We start from the raw sequence: 16,841 nt of genomic DNA, 5'->3' as shown, positions 1-16,841 counted from the left end.
TACTTTTTATGGTTTCTGTGTCCTTTTTCATGCTGTTGTAGTTCACTAATTTCCTTGAGCATCCTTATAATCATTTTTTGAACTCTATATCTGGTAAATTGCTTGCCTCTATTTCATTTATCTTTTTCGTCTGGGATATGTTTGGGACATGTTTCTTTGTCTCCCAATTTTGCCTGCCTTTTTGTTTTTGTTACTATGTATTAGGTAGCTCTGCTATGTCTCCCTGTCTTGGTATGGTGGCCTTATATAGTAGATGTTTTATGAGATCCAATGGCACAGTGTCCCTGATCACCTGAATTGAGTGTTCCAGGATTGTCCCTTGTGTGGGTTATGTGAGATCTCTTTGCTTTAATTCAGTCTATTAAAAATTTTTATTGTTGTTCAATTACAGTTGTCTCACTTTTTTCCCCACTTCCCTCCCTTACCCCATCCTCCCTGACTCCCACAGTCAATCCCCTCCAATGTCCATGCCCATGAGTCCTCTGTTTGTGTTCCTTTGTTTGCTCCTTCTGCTTCTTTTCCCCATTATCCCCCTCCCCTCTGGTCACTGTCAGTTTGTTCTTTATTTCCAAGTCTCTGGTTCTATTTTGCTCATCTCCTTGTTTTGTTCATTAGGTTCCACTTATAGGTGAGATGATATGCTATTTGTCTTTCACTACCTGGCTTATTTCATTTTGCATAATGCTCTCCAGTTCCATCCATGCTTTCATGAAGGTTAGGAGTTCCTTCTGTTGCATAGTATTCCATGGCAAAACACCTGAACAGACACTTAAATTAAGTCTTGATTGTTATTTTCCCATTCATGTGTGGGTTTGACCCTCAGGTGGGCTGACTGTGAGGATCGCCTTGACCACAGTGTATGATAAGCTGCTGTGTAGGTGTTGACCACAAAAAGTGGAATTCACTTCAACAGGGTCTGGTACCTGTTGAGATCTCCCTTTGGATATACCACTTGTGAAGCTAATTGGATCCTGCTCTGATGTTGTCTAAAGCTGGCCACTGGATGCGTTAGTTCTGAGTCCTCTTGGGTGATATTCTGGTGTAGACCAATGTCAGATGCTGCCTATAACTGGCCCTGGGCAACCTGTTTCTAGGTGCAAAGCAATCTGCAGTTTGTGGCTGCCCCTTCTGGGTCTGTGTGTGCATGGAAAGGACCAAACTGTTTACCAAGGTTTCTTCCACCAGTACTGAATCCAAGGGAAGGTCAGCAAAATGCCCAAGGCATCCCAAAATCTACCTTGGTTTCCCTGTTACTGTCAGCTGCCTGTGAGACTCAGTCACTACAAGGGCCTCTGGTGGTACCCAAGTTGCATGAGGTATGTTCTCAGCGAGTTACCAGGCAGGGGCACATGGTGTTCACTAAATTAATATGGGTTCAAATTCAATGCCAATGATGTCCTGAGAACATTCATCAAATATCCCACAATATACCAAGTCAAGCTGCCACCTTTGTGGTAGGGCAAGGTCTCAGGGAGTCATCAGGATAGAGTTGAGCAGGCTAAACAGTCTAAATTTTGTCCATGTGAAGGGAGGACTCTGCACCAGTCAGGTGTGATAGGAAAAAAATGGCCTCATTCTCGAGTCACACCACTTGGTCTGTCCCAGATTCTTCCAGAAGCCCAGTCTCTGTAGGGTAGGGCTGCTGAGACTCATGGGGCTACAGGATCTCCTGTAAGGAGGTGGTGCCAGCCAGGCTTAGGTGAAGTTGGGGGTAGTGGCCTCCATCCCAGAGCCACACAACACAGTATGTCCTATATTCTGCCTATACCTTGGCAGAGCAAAGCCACCAGGAGTCAGGAAGGTGGGTCATAGTTGATCTTCTGTAAGGGGGAGGTCCCAGTCAGGTTCCTGGGAAAGTAGAGGGAATAGACCTATCGCAAAGCCAGACAACTCAGTCGCTGACATTTCCTGAGTCTGCCCAGACCTTTACACCAGTGCACAAGCACCACAGGGCTGGGAAGCAGGAGTTCAGAGGGTGGAGATATGGCATTCTTCCAGGCTGTAGCAGTTAGTAGGAGAGTGCTCCACCCAGGAAAGATGTCATCTGCAGTGTGAAAGAGGGACTCAGTGCCAGGTTCCTATGGCTGTCCCTTCAGCTCTCTCTCCAGAGCCACAAACTCCAGTCTCTCCTCACATGACTTTATTCTACTCTGCCCTCCTTGCAGTGTAGCCCTGGTTGAGTGGCTGTGATGAGATTTTTGTGCCTTGTCCCTTTAAGAGCATGCCTGTGTCTCTAGCAGACTCCTGTCTCTCCCTAGCAGACAGAATGCCTTCTTCTTTTTACAACCAGATGTCATGTGGGTGCCTCTTCTTGGCTGTGGTGTTTTGGGCTGGGGAGCCCAGTGTGAGGTTGACACCCCATGCTTCTCAGGGGGAAACTTTGTAGCTGAGATATCCCTCCAGGATTTCAGCTGCTGCCCATGAGAGCAGGGCCAGCCCTTTCACATTCCTCCCTATTCCTACCAGTCTTGATGTGGCATTTCTGTAAATCCTTTGTTACAGGATCTATTCAGCTAGTCTTTTGTTGGTTATTCAGGTTGATTGTTTTATGTTTTATAATTCCAGTTTGGTCCTAGGAGGAGGTGTGTGTAGCTTCCACCTACTCTGCTGCTATCTTATTTCTTGTTACCTTGTTACAGATTGCCACCTTTATCTATCTAACTCACTCCTTAACTGGTAGTCTTTCTATTTACTTCCCCAAACCATTGTGTGAATCTGTATTGTTTCAGGATCCTGGCCATCATAGTCTGGCCCAATCAACATGTGAATTAGTCCCACTTTGTTGCTAGATTGTGAAAGGGAATAAGATAACAGTATCTTACTATTACATGGGCTAAAGCATCACTGGGCTCCCCTGTATTACCTGTAAAAACTTTGCTGGACTGCCAGAAGTGGTGAATAACAGTGTACCAGTTCCACAAGCATTCTAGCTACCAGGTCATTGTGCTGAGGGTTTAGCACAAAGATGAATGAGGAATCTCACCAAGCTGCATCCCAGGAGCACAAACGACCAACACAGTCACTGTTCAATATCCTTCTGAACTTAACATTATTTCTAATGCATAGATGAAGTTCATTATAAGTGATTTGTTATGGAGAATATGGTAGCAAACTGAAATCATTTGCAGACGAGCTGTTTCTAGGAGTGTCAGAGATATAAGAATACAAACAGAATGAGAAAGTGTTATAGTCATGCTGCTTGTCACACATAATCTTCAGTATGAAGAGAAATGCTTTCAAAATAGAATTGAGTTCATTTCCCATGGTATTGCCCTTTGTGTCCCAATATGTAGCATCTTACATGGCTCATTTACCTTAAAAGGGGCACTTATAAACATCTAACTGATACTCAGTATCTAACAGCTACCTGCTGAATGTAACAGCAGCTACCTTGGGTACACTGAAACTACTAATAGAGTTTTAAAGATGTAGTGTCAGAATGGTAGGTGATCCTGTCCAGTTACATTATAATTCTTGCCTGATTTCTTAAGCTTAGTTTTACATTTTCCAGTCTTAAATCTTCAAGTAGACAGAAAGATATAGATATAGATATAGATATATAGATAGATATATGGTTTTGAGTAACTACTTTTTGATCATGTTTACAAAATACTGGAAGCAGATGTGTACTTAGATAAACTTTCTGATCAAGAATGATTTTAAAGCAGGTAGTCATATGGTGGTAAATGTTTAACAACCAGTTTGAGGGGTGAAGAGGCTTGCTTCATTGCCTTTGCTGATTTCCATGAGGCAAATATTACCACCATGGCTAATTTCAAACTACCAGTCCCTGAACATGAACTCATCACTGAATATAAGCTTAGAGTTGGGAAGCAATGTGCACAATTGGTTATCAAGAGCTGATTCAAGGCAGCTCGAATAAACCTCTGGATAGAAGCGAGAAATAAGTCAGAACAAATCCCTCTCCCCCCCCACTTCACTCCCACGGAAAAGAAAGCTATTCCCAAAATATTTTGTCTTGCTGCCTTCATGGGTAGATGACACAGGAGGCAGGTTAAAAAAAAAGATATTCCATATAATTGGGGCATATAGTTTCTTAATTATGCAGTGGAGAAAACAGCATGTCCAATACTATGTGCTGAGGAGTTAAGAATAGAGAAAGAAAACCACAAAAAACAATGATAAAAATGGGTTGGAGACAGGGTCTAAGTTACTTGGATCTTTCAGACTGTAAATAAGGTTGTGGAGTAGAGAAGAAGGTGGGTTAGTTTGCAGAAAGAAAAATAATTCTTTAATAGGAAAGGTTTTAACTTGTTTTGGATGAGACAAAAGGAGGAGGGGGAAGAGTGTAACTAGCTAATAATCTCCAATGAGAATAGAGAAAAAAGAAGGGTTAAACTTCAGTGTTTGAAGTACTATGTTGGAGTAGATGACATAGTAGTTGTAGGAATATGCACCATACCAAATTACAAGTACTACATCATTTCAAAGACTCCCATTCTGCTTCTGTGCTACAGGTATCCAGTTGAAGTTAAAACAGTCATGCTGCTTACACTATAATTGACTACATAGCCAACCAATTTACTGTACACCTTTGAGAATAGGCAATGAAGTGCCAATCTAGATTAGTATTGTCATAAAATAAATGCTACCAAGTTGTGTAATTTTGGGTCAGTCTCTTGATTCCTGGTAGCTGTTTTCTTCTTTTAAAATAACTAACTTTAATAGCATAAACAATAAAATATTAAAAACAGACTTAAATAATAGTACTATGTTCTACTCACAGAGAGAATGTGTTATGATTGCTTCTGATTTAGTGGTCTTCTTGACTATCAGACAACTGTAAAACAATAAATTAAGCTAAAGTCACTTAGAGCAACAAACCATTCTATAAAAAGCACTATTACTTTGAGGTTTGTCTCATGTTAGCCTTTAAAAGGAACAGAAAATCTCATCTTTATGACAGTCTCTGAAGTCTTCCTCCACCTAATCCTTTTTCTTATTTTACTGTGGAGTCAGGAGTTGACAATCCTCATTAGGGGCCATATTTTCTCCTGTGTATCAAAAACTAAAACAGCTCATGATTTACAAAGCTTGCACATACTGAGAGTCCACCTTGCACAGACTTCTGGAAAAGGCAACATGTGATAGTTCTAGACATGACAGAATTAATTTTCCCTCAAACTCCTACACATACCAATAGTCCTATATAACAGCAAGCACAAGAACTATTTTTTTATGTGTTCCTTACGCTGACCAGATTCTCATTTTGGTACATAATGATTACCTCCTAACAGAAACAGACTACAGTGCATAGTTATAATTTTTCTGTTTCCTGCTTTTGTCACATGCTATAGTTCAGCCAATCTAATAGAAAAGGAATGGACAGAAGAATTTCTCTATTGTCTTGACCAGCCTCTCTTACTGCCTACCATTTCTACATTTTTTCAAAGGTATGTTCTCATCTACAAAGGCAGAAATAGAAACACCACAGAAGGGCTGAACAGACCAATGTGAAGAAAGCAAAACAAGAGTAGCAATGCAAGGCCGAAAAAGGTCACACTATTAGAGAGTACTCATTCAGCAGGACAATGATTACATGTAACTATTTGCTCAGGTTCTTATAAGAGGAGCGAATAAATGAGACACTGAAAGGAAGGTAAGCTGTGAGCTCATGAGAAAGCCACAGTGACTTCTTATTTAAATGGCATAACACAGTTATCTGTCCATAAATATGTATATGTATTACATATCAGTGTATGTTTTCTAAATAACTGGTGAAAATGAAGAGCATGGTTGTGTCAAGATGGAGGTGTAGATAAACACACTTTGCTTCCTCGTACAACTATGGCAAAAATTACAACTAGACTACAGAACAAATATCACCCAGAATTGTCAGAAAATTGAGCTGTAAGGAAGTCAGACAACCAAAGATTTAAAGAAGCGACATTCATCCTGATGGGTAGAAGGGGTGCAGATGTGCAGAGAGGCACAGAATCATGGAGAGGTGTGGAGAGGTGCAGAGACACAGAGTGGCATGGGGAGGTGCAGAGATGAGGATGGGCAGTCCCACATCCATGTGTGGTGTATAAAAATTGGGAGGGATACTTTGGGAGCAAAGGAATCCATACCCCAGATTAGACCACACAGCCCAGGCTTGTAGCACCAGGAAGATAAGTCTCTATAAATTCTGGCTGTAAAAACCAGTGGTGGTTGGGGTGGCAGAAGAAACTGTAGGATTCTCTCAAGAATCCATTTACAAAGCTCACAATGAACTTAGGGCTCATGTAGACCCACCACCTCTGGGATTCAGCAAAAGTACAATAGCTGGAAAGGCACCAGTGAAATAATGGAAGAAATTGAAGTGACTGGCAACAGACTGAGTGCCAGGGGATAGCTTCCTCCTGGGCAAAACTCCAGAGGCCACACAGTGGTATTGTTCCCTCTATGAGCCCTTCCCCACAGAGAGCCAGAGAGTGGTGACAAGGATTGCCTCACACCAGCAATTACCTAAGGCTCTGCCCCATACAACTTACAGGTATGCTTTTCTACAATAAGCCACACTACTAAGACAGGAAGTCAAAGCAGCTCTACCTAATACATAGAAACAAACACAGGGAGGCTGCCAAATTGAGGAGGCAAAGGAATATGGCCCAAATGAAAGAACAGAACAAAAGTACAGAAAAAGAACTAAATAAAAGAGATAGCCAATCTATAAGATGCAGAGTTTGAAACACTGGTTTTCCAGATCCTCCAGGAACTCATTGGGTATTTCAATAGCATAAAAAAGACCCAGGCAGAAATGAAGTTTACATGAAGTGAAATAATGAAAAATAAACATGGAACCAACAGTGTAGGGAATGAAACTGAGAATCAAATCAATGATTTGAAACATAAGAAAGAAAAAAGCATCCAGTCAGAACACCAAGAAGAAAAAGAATTAAAAAAAATGAGGATAGGTTAAGGAGCTTCTGGGACTTCTTTAAATGTACCAGCATCTGAATCACAGGGGTGCCAGAAGGAGAAGAAGAAGAGCAAGAAATTGAAAACTTATTTGAAAAAATAATGAAAGCAAACGTCCCTAATTTGGTGAAGGAAATAAACATACAAGTTCAGGAAGCACAGAGAGTCCCACACAAGATTGACCCAAACAGGACCACACCAAGACATGGTATCATAAAAATGCCAAAGGTTAAAGATAAAGAGAGAATCTTAAAAGCAGCTGAAGAAAAGCAGATAATTATCTACAAAGAAGTTCCCATAAGACTGTCAGCTGATTTCTCAAAAGAAACCTTACAGGTACAAAGGGACAAGGAGGAAGTATTCAAAGTGATGAAAAGCAAGGACCTACAACCTAAATTACTGTATCCAGCAAAACCATCATTTGGAATGGAAGGGCAGACAAAGTGCTACTCAGACAAGGTAAAACTAAAGGAGTTCCTCATCACCAAGCCATTATTACATGAAATGCTAAAGGGAATATATATGAAAAGGAAGATCAAAAGAGTGAACATTAAAATGGCAATAAATTCACAACTATCAATAATTTAATCTAGAGAGATCTAAGATGGCGTCGGAGTAGGAAGGAGCAGATTCTGCTCAGGGGAGAAAATCCTGACCGATCTATGGAGTAGAAAGGCAAGCAACCAACATATTTCAGCATTTTTGAAAACAGAGGACCAAGGATTGTGGCAGAACTGAAAGAACAAAGAACAGATCCTAAGGGGAGTGCTGCAACAAGGTAGGTTCCCAGGACAAGCCCCAGGCCCGGGGCCGCTGCTGGGTTTGCCATAGGGTCCTTGGGAGAGAGCCAGGTCAACTGCTCCCTCCCCAGCCGAGCAAGGTCTGAGCAGCTCTGGGAAGAATCCAGGTGCTGGCAAACACACGGGGGCCGTGAGCGCCTCTGGAGGTGGTGGTGGACACCAGAGGGGCCCAGTCGCGCAGCGGACCCGGACTCCCAGGGTCACCAGTCTGGCTGGAGCTTTGGCACTGGGAGAAGCCAGGCCATGGTGGGAGAAGCCAGGCCACTGTGGGGAGTGGCGGGCTTGAACGGGAGGAATTTCTCAAGAGGAAGGAGTGAATAGACACAGACACTGATTGGGGAATTCTCCTAATGTGATCAGTAGCTCAAGCCTGTCTGCATCCCAGCTGTGCGGGTGCGCCTGCAGGGAGAGCATCCCCGCACCCCAGCCCACAGCAGTAACCCTGGGGAAAGACCTGATTCCCACACCCAGGGCCCAAAGCTGAGGAGCCAGTGCGAACTCCACTGGCCAAGGAAGAAAAGCCAAACAAATCATCCTTCAGCCTGCCTCAACCAGCAAGAGCAGAAAAACCGGTTTGGCCACTTTGAAATCAAGAGACTTTTTAATTTGATTCTATTTTTTTTAACAATTTTTAATTTTTTAAGTTTCATTGTTTTTATTCTCTTTTGATTTCTTTTTCCTCTCTTACCTGATTTCTTGTTTTATTCCTTCCTCCTTCCTGTCCTCCAATTTTATCTCTTCTTCCTTCCTTTGTCTGCCTTTTCTATTTTTTACTTTTTAAAATTTTTTCCTAAATACCTACAAGTGAGACAAAATCCTGGATCTGTGAAAAGACCAAAGTTGAACACAAAGAAGGGGCATCACAACAGCTGGGACAGTGAGATAAATGTCACTCTGCTACTACAGAGAACCTGCAAGTTATTGCATATTTGTATCATTATTATTTTTCCAGTGTTTCTACATCTTTTTTTAACAGTATTTTTATATCCCTCTTCTTTTTGTATAGCCTGCTTTGCTAAGCTGGATATATTGTATGACCTGACAGCTTTCCCCTGATACCTCTTTCTAGACTGTATTACTAATCTACTGTCCTTTAACTCACCTGTGTCCCATCAGCACACTACTTGATGTTCTGTACTCCCTATTCTTGTTACCTAGATCTCATAGACTCTGTCATATGAATGTTGCCATAATATTATTGTAAATAACCGCTGTTCCATGCAATTGTAATTACTTCACAACAACCCCCCCCCCCAGATCTTAGCCCATTTCAAAGTTTCCTGAACTCTATTACTGTAGTGGTTAACTCTATTCTCTCACACACTACACCTATTTACTATCCTTTACTCTCACCTTACCCCAGAATCTGACTGCCCACAACCTCCCTGCTTTATAGATCCAACTCACAATCCTTCCTCCCCCAACAAGAGTCTTATCTTCTTTCCATCCTTTCTAAAAATCAGCTAGCTGGGTGGAAGACCACGGTTAACACTATACATAGTGAAAGGATCTCCTGTATCTTCCCTACTTGCTACTACTGTAAATAGCATAGAATTCTCTGTTGCTGTCTTAAACCATTTTGCCTTCCCCCTCCAACTGATGACAAAAAAGAATAGGTGGAGGAGGTGAACACCAGGATACCCACTGGAAGAGGAAACCCAACAACAAAGGAACCACTAACAGATAACAGCAGAAGAAGGTGAAGGAGGGAGTAGTAACCACACAAACCTCAATCCAGGACTTATCTGGAAATACAACTAAACAGTAGAGACAGTACCCAATACAAGCAACTGAACAAGATTTCTTTAAACCTTGTACACACAGAAGAACCAGCTTCAACACAACCTGCCCTCACCAGCACAACAAAATACAGTAGGTGGTGGACAGAGTGACCCACATTTAACCAGCTGGTGGGAAGGAACCACCGAAGAAAGACTCAACAACAATCAAAATCCAAAGGCAAACACAAAGCCAACTTAAACGACAGCCCAAGACCAGTGAGCTTGGGAGATCAAGGAAACAGCACCACTGAAACTCACTGCTATTCTACTAAAGAAGTTCACAACATAAACCCAGGGAGCCAGAACAGATCAATAGAAGAAGCTGAGGTGAACAAGAAGAGTCTCACAAACAATGGGAAGACAAAGAAATAATCCCCAAATGAAAGAAAAGGAGGAAGCATCAAAAAGAATGCTAAATGAAATAGAGGCAATTCAACTATCAGATATGGAATTCAAAGCAGTGATTGTCAGGAAGCTCAATGAGCTCACAATGAGCTACAAGAAACTACAGGGAAGCTACAATGAACTCAATGAAAACTACATCAGCATAAAAAAGGAAATAGAAACTCTCAACAAGGGCCAAGAGGAAATGAAGAATACAATTTCTGAACTGAAGGACACAGTAGAAGGAATGAAAAGCAGGATCGATGAAGCAGAAGATCAGATCAGCAAACTAGAGGACAAAGTAGAAGAAAACACCCAGAAAGAGCAAGAAAAGGAAAAGAGGCTCAGAAAAAATGAAGAGGGATTGAGAGAAATGCAAGACAATATGAAACGTAATAATATCCATATAATAGGGATACCAGAAGGAGAAGAAGAAGAACAAGGGATAGAAAACCTAGTTGAACAAGTGATGATGGAAAACTTCCCTAATTTGATGAGACAAAAAGTCACACAAATACAGGAAACACAGAGAGCCCCAATCAAGAGGAACCCAAGGAGGCCCACCTCAAGACACATCATAATTAAAATGGCAAAATTTCAAGACAAAGAGAGAATCTTAAAGGCAGCAAGGGAGAAACAGGAAGTAACATACAAGGGGGCCCCAATAAGGCTAACAGCTGACTTCTCAATGGAAACACTCCAAGCCAGAAGAGAATGGCAAGAAATAATCCAAGTAATGAGAACCAGAGGCCTGCAACCACAACTACTTTACCCAGCAAGGCTCTCAATTAAGATAGAAGGCCAAATAAGAAGCTTCTCAGACAAAAGAAGTCTAAAAGAATACACCTCCACTAAACCAGCTCTGCAAGTGATGCTAAAGGGACTGCTTTAAGGAAAGAAAGGAAAAGAGAGAGTGAGAAAGGATCACACGTACATAAAAGGCAATGAATAAGTACCTATCAATAATAACCTTAAACGTAAATGGATTAAATGCTCCAATCAAAAGACATAGAATAGCTGATTGGATAAGAAAACATGACCCACACATATGCTGTCTACAAGAGACCCACCTCAGGATAAAAGATCTGCACAGGTTGAAAGTGAAGGGTTGGAAACAAATTTTCCAAGCAAATGGACAGGAAAAAAAAGCTGGGGTAGCAATACTCATATCAGACAAAATAGACTTCCAAAGAAGGATGATAAAGAGAGACCCAGAAGGTCATTTCATAATACTCAAGGGAAGAATTCACCAAGAAGACATAAATATTGTAAATATATATGCACCCAACATAGGAGCACCCAAATACATAAAGAAAATCTTAGAGGACTTCAAGAAAGATGTGGACAGCAACACAATTATTGTGGGGGATTTTAACACCCCACTATCAAAAATGGACAGATCTTCCAAACAAAATATCAACAAAGATATTGTGGCATTGAACAATACCCTAGACAAAATGGGCTTTACTGATATTTACAGAACCCTCCATCCCAAAGAAGCTAAATACACATTTTTTTCAAATGTACATGGAACATTTTCAAAGATTGACCACATGATAGGACACAAAACAAGCCTCAACAATTTCAAAAAAATTGAAATCATACCAAGCAATTTCTCAGATCACAAGGGACTGAAACTAGAAACCAACCCCAAGGAAAAAAACCCAAAACACTCAAATTCATGGAGACTAAACAGCATGCTATTAAACAATGAATGGGTCAAGAATGATATTAGGGAAGAAATCAAACGGTTTTTGGAAACAAATGAAAATGAACTCACAAAAACCCAAAACTTATGGGACACAGCCAAGGCAGTCCTGAGAGGGAAGTTCATAGTGATACAGGCCCACCTAAAAAAGTTAGAAACACTTCAAACAAACAACCTAACCCTACATCTACAAGAACTCGAGGAACAACAACAAAGACAGCCCAGAGCAAGCAGAAGGAAGGAAATAACCAAGATCAGAGCAGAATTAAATGACATAGAGACTAAAAACACAATTCTAAAGATCAATGAATCCAAGAGTTGGTTCTTTGAAAAGATAAACAAAATCGACAAGCCTTTAAGCAGACTCATCAAGAAAAAAAGAGAGAAAACCCAAATAAACACAATCAGAAATGAAAGAGGAGAGATTACAACAGATACCACAGAAATACAAAGGATTGTAACAAATTACTACAAAGAGCTGTATGCCAAGAAATTTGAAAACCTAGATGAAATGGACAAATTTCTAGAAAAATATAACCTTCCAAAACTCAATAAAATGGAAGCAGAAAGCCTGAACAAACCAATAACAGCAAAAGAAATTGAAGCAGTAATCAAGAAACTCCCAACACACAAAAGCCCTGGACCAGATGGTTTCACAGGAGAATTCCACAAAGCATTTAAGGAAGAACTAACACCTATCCTTCACAGACTATTTCAAAAAATCCAAAAAGATGGAAGACTCCCAAACTCTTTTTATGAGGCCAACATCATCTTAATTCCAAAACCAGATAAAGACACAACAAAGAAAGAAAACTACAGGCCAATATCGCTGATGAACATTGACGCTAAAATCCTCAACAAGATACTGGCAAACCGCATCCAACAGTACATTAAGAAGATCATACACCATGACCAAGTGGGATTCATTCCAGGTATGCAAGGATGGTACAATATTCGCAAATCAGTAAATGTAATACATCACATAAACAAAAGCAAAGACAAAAACCACATGATCATATCAATAGATGCAGAAAAAGCATTTGATAAGATACAGCACCCATTTATGATAAAAACACTCAGTAAAGTGGGAATAGAGGGTGCATTCCTCAACATAATAAAGGCCATATATGAGAGACCTACAGCCAACATTATACTCAATGGGCAAAAATTAAAGTCTTTTCCACTAAGAACAGGAACAAGACAAGGATGTCCACTTTCACCACTTGTATTCAATATAGTACTGGAAGTTCTAGCCACAGCAATCAGACAAGAAAAAGAAATCCAAATCGGAAAGGAGGAAACAAAACTGTCACTGTTCGCAGATGACATGATAGCGTACATAGAAAATCCTATAGACTCCACCAAAAAACTGTTTGACCTAATAAATGAATTTGGCAAAACAGCGGGATACAAAGTCAATATCCAGAAATCAAAGGCATTTCTGTACACCAAGAATGAAACAGCAGAAGCAGAAATCAAGAAAAAAATCCCATTTGAAATAGCAAAAAGAAAAATAAAATACCTAGGAATAAACCTAACCAAAGAGGTAAAAGACCTGTATTCAGAAAATTACATAACACTGAGGAGAGAAATCAAGGAAGACACAAACAAATGGAAACATATACCGTGTTCATGGATTGGAAGAATTAATATCATCAAAATGTCCATACTACCAAAAGCAATTTACACATTCAATGCAATACCTATTAAAGTACCAATGCCATATATCACAGACATAGAACAAACACTTCAACAATTTATATGGAACCATAAATGACCCCGAATAGCTGCTGCAATTTTGAGAAAGAAGAGTAAAGTAGGAGGGATCACAATACCTGACACTAAACTATACTACAAGGCCACTGTAATCAAAACTGCCTGGTACTGGCATAAAAACAGGCACATGGACCAATGGAACAGAACAGAGAGCCCAGAAATAAACCCAAGCCTCTACGGTCAATTAATATTTGACAAAGGAAGCAGCAACATAAAATGGAATAAAAATAGCCTCTTCAACAAATGGTGTTGGGAGAACTGGACAGCTACGTGCAAAAAAATGAAACTCGAGCACCAACTTACACCATATACAAAAATAGATTCAAGGTGGATAAAAGACTTAAATATAAAGCGTGACACCATTAAAGTCCTAGAAGAGAACGTAGGTAGGAAAATCTCAGATATTTCATGCAGAAACTTTTTTACTGACTTGTCTCCTAGAGCAAGGGACATAAAGGAAAGAATAAACAAATGGGACCTCATCAAAATTAAAAGCTTTTGCACAGCTAAAGAAAACAGTATCAAAATAAAAAGAGAACCAACTGTATGGGAAAACATATTTGCCAATGATACCTCAGACAAGGGTTTAATCTCCAAAATATATAAAGAACTTACACGACTCCACTCTAAGAAGACAAGTAACCCAATTAAAAAATGGGCAAAGGACTTGAACAGACACTTCTCCAAGGAGGACATACAGAAAATCCAAAGACACATGAAGCAATGCTCAATATCGCTAGCCATCAGAGAGATGCAGATTAAAACCACAATGAGATACCACTTCACACCAGTCAGAATGGCCATCATAAACAAAGCAACAAACAACAAGTGTTGGAGAGGATGTGGAGAAAGGGGGTCCCTAGTGCACTGTTGGTGGGACTGCAGACTGGTATAACCACTATGGAAAGCAGTTTGGAACTTCCTCAGAAAACAAAAAATGGATCTGCCTTTTGACCTGGCAATTCCACTGCTGGGACTCTATCCTAAGAACACTAAAACACCAATACAAAAGGACCTTTGCACCCCAATGTTCATAGCAGCACAATTTACAATAGCTAGGTGCTGGAAGCAACCTAGATGCCCATCAGTAAATGAATGGATCAAAAAACTATGGTACATTTACACAATGGAATTCTATGCAGCAGAAAGAAAGAAGGAGCTCATACCCTTTGCAACAGCATGGATGGAGCTGGAAAGCATTATGCTAAGTGAAACAAGCCAGGCAGTGAAAGACAAATACCACATGATATCACCTTTAACAGGAATCTAAACAACAAAACAAAGCAAAACAAAACTAGCAAAATATAACCAAAGACACTGAAATAGGGGATAGTCTGACAGTGACCAGAGGGGAGAGAAGAGGGAATTTAAGGGGGAATGGGTAGGGTTTACAGGAACAAATTCGGAGGACACATGGACAAAAACTAGGGGTGGGAGGTAATGGGGGGGAGGGCGGAGGGTTGGGTGGATGGGCTGGAATGGGAGTAGGGGGGAGAAAAGTGTACTTGAACAATGATTAAAATAAAAAAATTAAAAAAATAATTTAATCTAAATAACAAACTAAGCAAACAAGCAGAATAGGAACAGAATCATAGATATGGAGATCATTTGGAAGGTTATCAGTTGGGAGGGGGAAGAGGGAGAATGGGAGAAAAGGTGCAGGGATTAAGAAGTACAAATTGGAAGATCCAGAGACACATGAAAAGATGCTCAATATCGCTAGCTATCAGAGAGATGCAAATTAAAACCACAATGACATACCACTTCAGACCAGTCAGAATGGCCATCATAAACAAAGCAACAAACAACAAGTGTTGGAGAGGTTGTGGAGAAAAAGGGACCCTAGTGCACTGTTGGTGGGACTGCAGAGTGGTACAACCACTATGGAAAACAGTATGGAATTTTCTCAGAAAACTAAAAATGGAACTGCCTTTTGACCCAGCAATTCCACTGCTGGGATTATATCCTAAGAACCCTGAAACACCAATCCAAAAGAACCTATGCACCCCAATGTTCACAGCAGCACAATTTACAATAGTCAAGTGCTGGAAGCAACCTAGGTGCCCATCAGTAAATGAATGGATCAGAAAATGATGGTCCATTTACACAATGGAATTCTATCCAGCAGAAAAAAAAAGAAGGAGCTCCTACCCTTTGCAACAGCATGGATGGAGCTGGAAAGCATTATGCTAAGCGAAATAAGCCATGCAGTGAAAGACAAATACCATATGATCTCATCTTTAACAGAAACCTAAACAACAAAACAAACAAACAAGCAAAATATAGCCAAAGACACTGAATTGGAGAACAGGCTGACAGTGACTAGAGGGGAGAGGAGAGAGAATTTCAGGGGAATTTCAGGGGAGAATTGGAAGGGTTTTTAGGAACAAATATAAAGGACACATGGACAAAAACTAGAGGGGGGGTGGAAATTGGAGGGAGGTGGGGAGGGATGGATGGGTGGGCTGGAATGGGAGTAAAGGACAGAAAACTGTACTTGAACAATGATTAAAGTAAAACTTTTTAAAAAAGTACAAATTGGTAGGCACAAAATAGACATGGGAAAGTTAAGAATAGTATATGAAATGGAGAAGCCAAAGAACTTATATGCATCACCCATGAACATTAACTAAGAGGGGGATTGCCAGAGAGAATAAAAGGTAGTGGGTGGAGGGGGCAAAGGGAGAAAAATTGGGAGAACTGTAATAGTATAATCAATAAAAATATGCTAAAAAACAAAAGAAGTGCCCCCACCAAAGAAAAAAAGCATGGTAATCACAGTAGATGAAAGAAGTAATCAAAAGATGTCCCAAATAGAAAATACCATGGACTTACAGGGCTTGGATGTGAAAGAAAAACTAGTTTCAGGCCAGAATAAACTGGAATCTGAGTAAGCATAAATTTTATTTTTTTTTTAATTATTGAATGTATTGGGGTGACATCAATTAATAAAATTATATAGGGTTCAGGTGTACAATTCTATAATACAACATGTATATATTGTATCATGTGTTCACCACTCCAAGTCCAGTCTCCTTCCATCACCATTTATCCCCCTTTTGCCCTTTTCTACCTTCCCCCATTCCTTTTTCCCTCTGGTAATCACTGTACTGTTTCTGTGTCTTTGAGTTTTCCTCCCTCCCTCTCTCTCTTTCTCTCTCTCTCTCCCTCCTCACCCAAGGACATGTTCACCAATTCCAATTCCACAGAAAAAGGAAGAAAGAGAGAGAGAAACATCAATGTGAAAGAGACACATTGATTGGTTGCCTCCTATACATACCCCAACCTGGAATCAAGCCTGCAACCAAGGCATGTGCCCTGACTGGAGATCAAACCAACGGCCTTTTGGTGTACCACATGATGCTCCAACTATCTAAGTCGCCTGCTCAGGGAGAGTTCTTTTTCTTTTGCTTGATCACTCACCTCACCCCCCAACCCTCTTCCCCTCTGACAGCTTAGAATAATAAA

The 16,841-nt window shown here is 40.4% G+C and overlaps 1 protein-coding gene across 4 annotated transcripts in view; it reads right to left on the bottom strand.

The window, feature by feature from the left end:
• NEXMIF (neurite extension and migration factor) overlaps positions 1–16,841 on the bottom strand; it is a 189,461-nt gene that overhangs the window by 92,223 nt on the left and 80,397 nt on the right. Inside the window, exon 2 of one of the 4 annotated variants that reach the window (XM_036016888.1) lies at positions 4,746–4,801. The exons of the other annotated variants lie outside the window; for them this stretch is intronic. The gene's annotated coding sequence lies outside the window, so the exon portion shown is untranslated. The remainder of the gene's footprint in view (positions 1–4,745; positions 4,802–16,841) is intronic. 4 annotated transcript variants of the gene reach the window in all.

Source organism: Phyllostomus discolor, chromosome X (assembly GCF_004126475.2).
Source record: "Phyllostomus discolor isolate MPI-MPIP mPhyDis1 chromosome X, mPhyDis1.pri.v3, whole genome shotgun sequence".
NCBI lineage: Eukaryota > Metazoa > Chordata > Mammalia > Chiroptera > Phyllostomidae > Phyllostomus > Phyllostomus discolor.
Note: the sequence above shows the minus strand (reverse complement) of the source record. Positions and strands in the feature narration are given on the sequence as shown.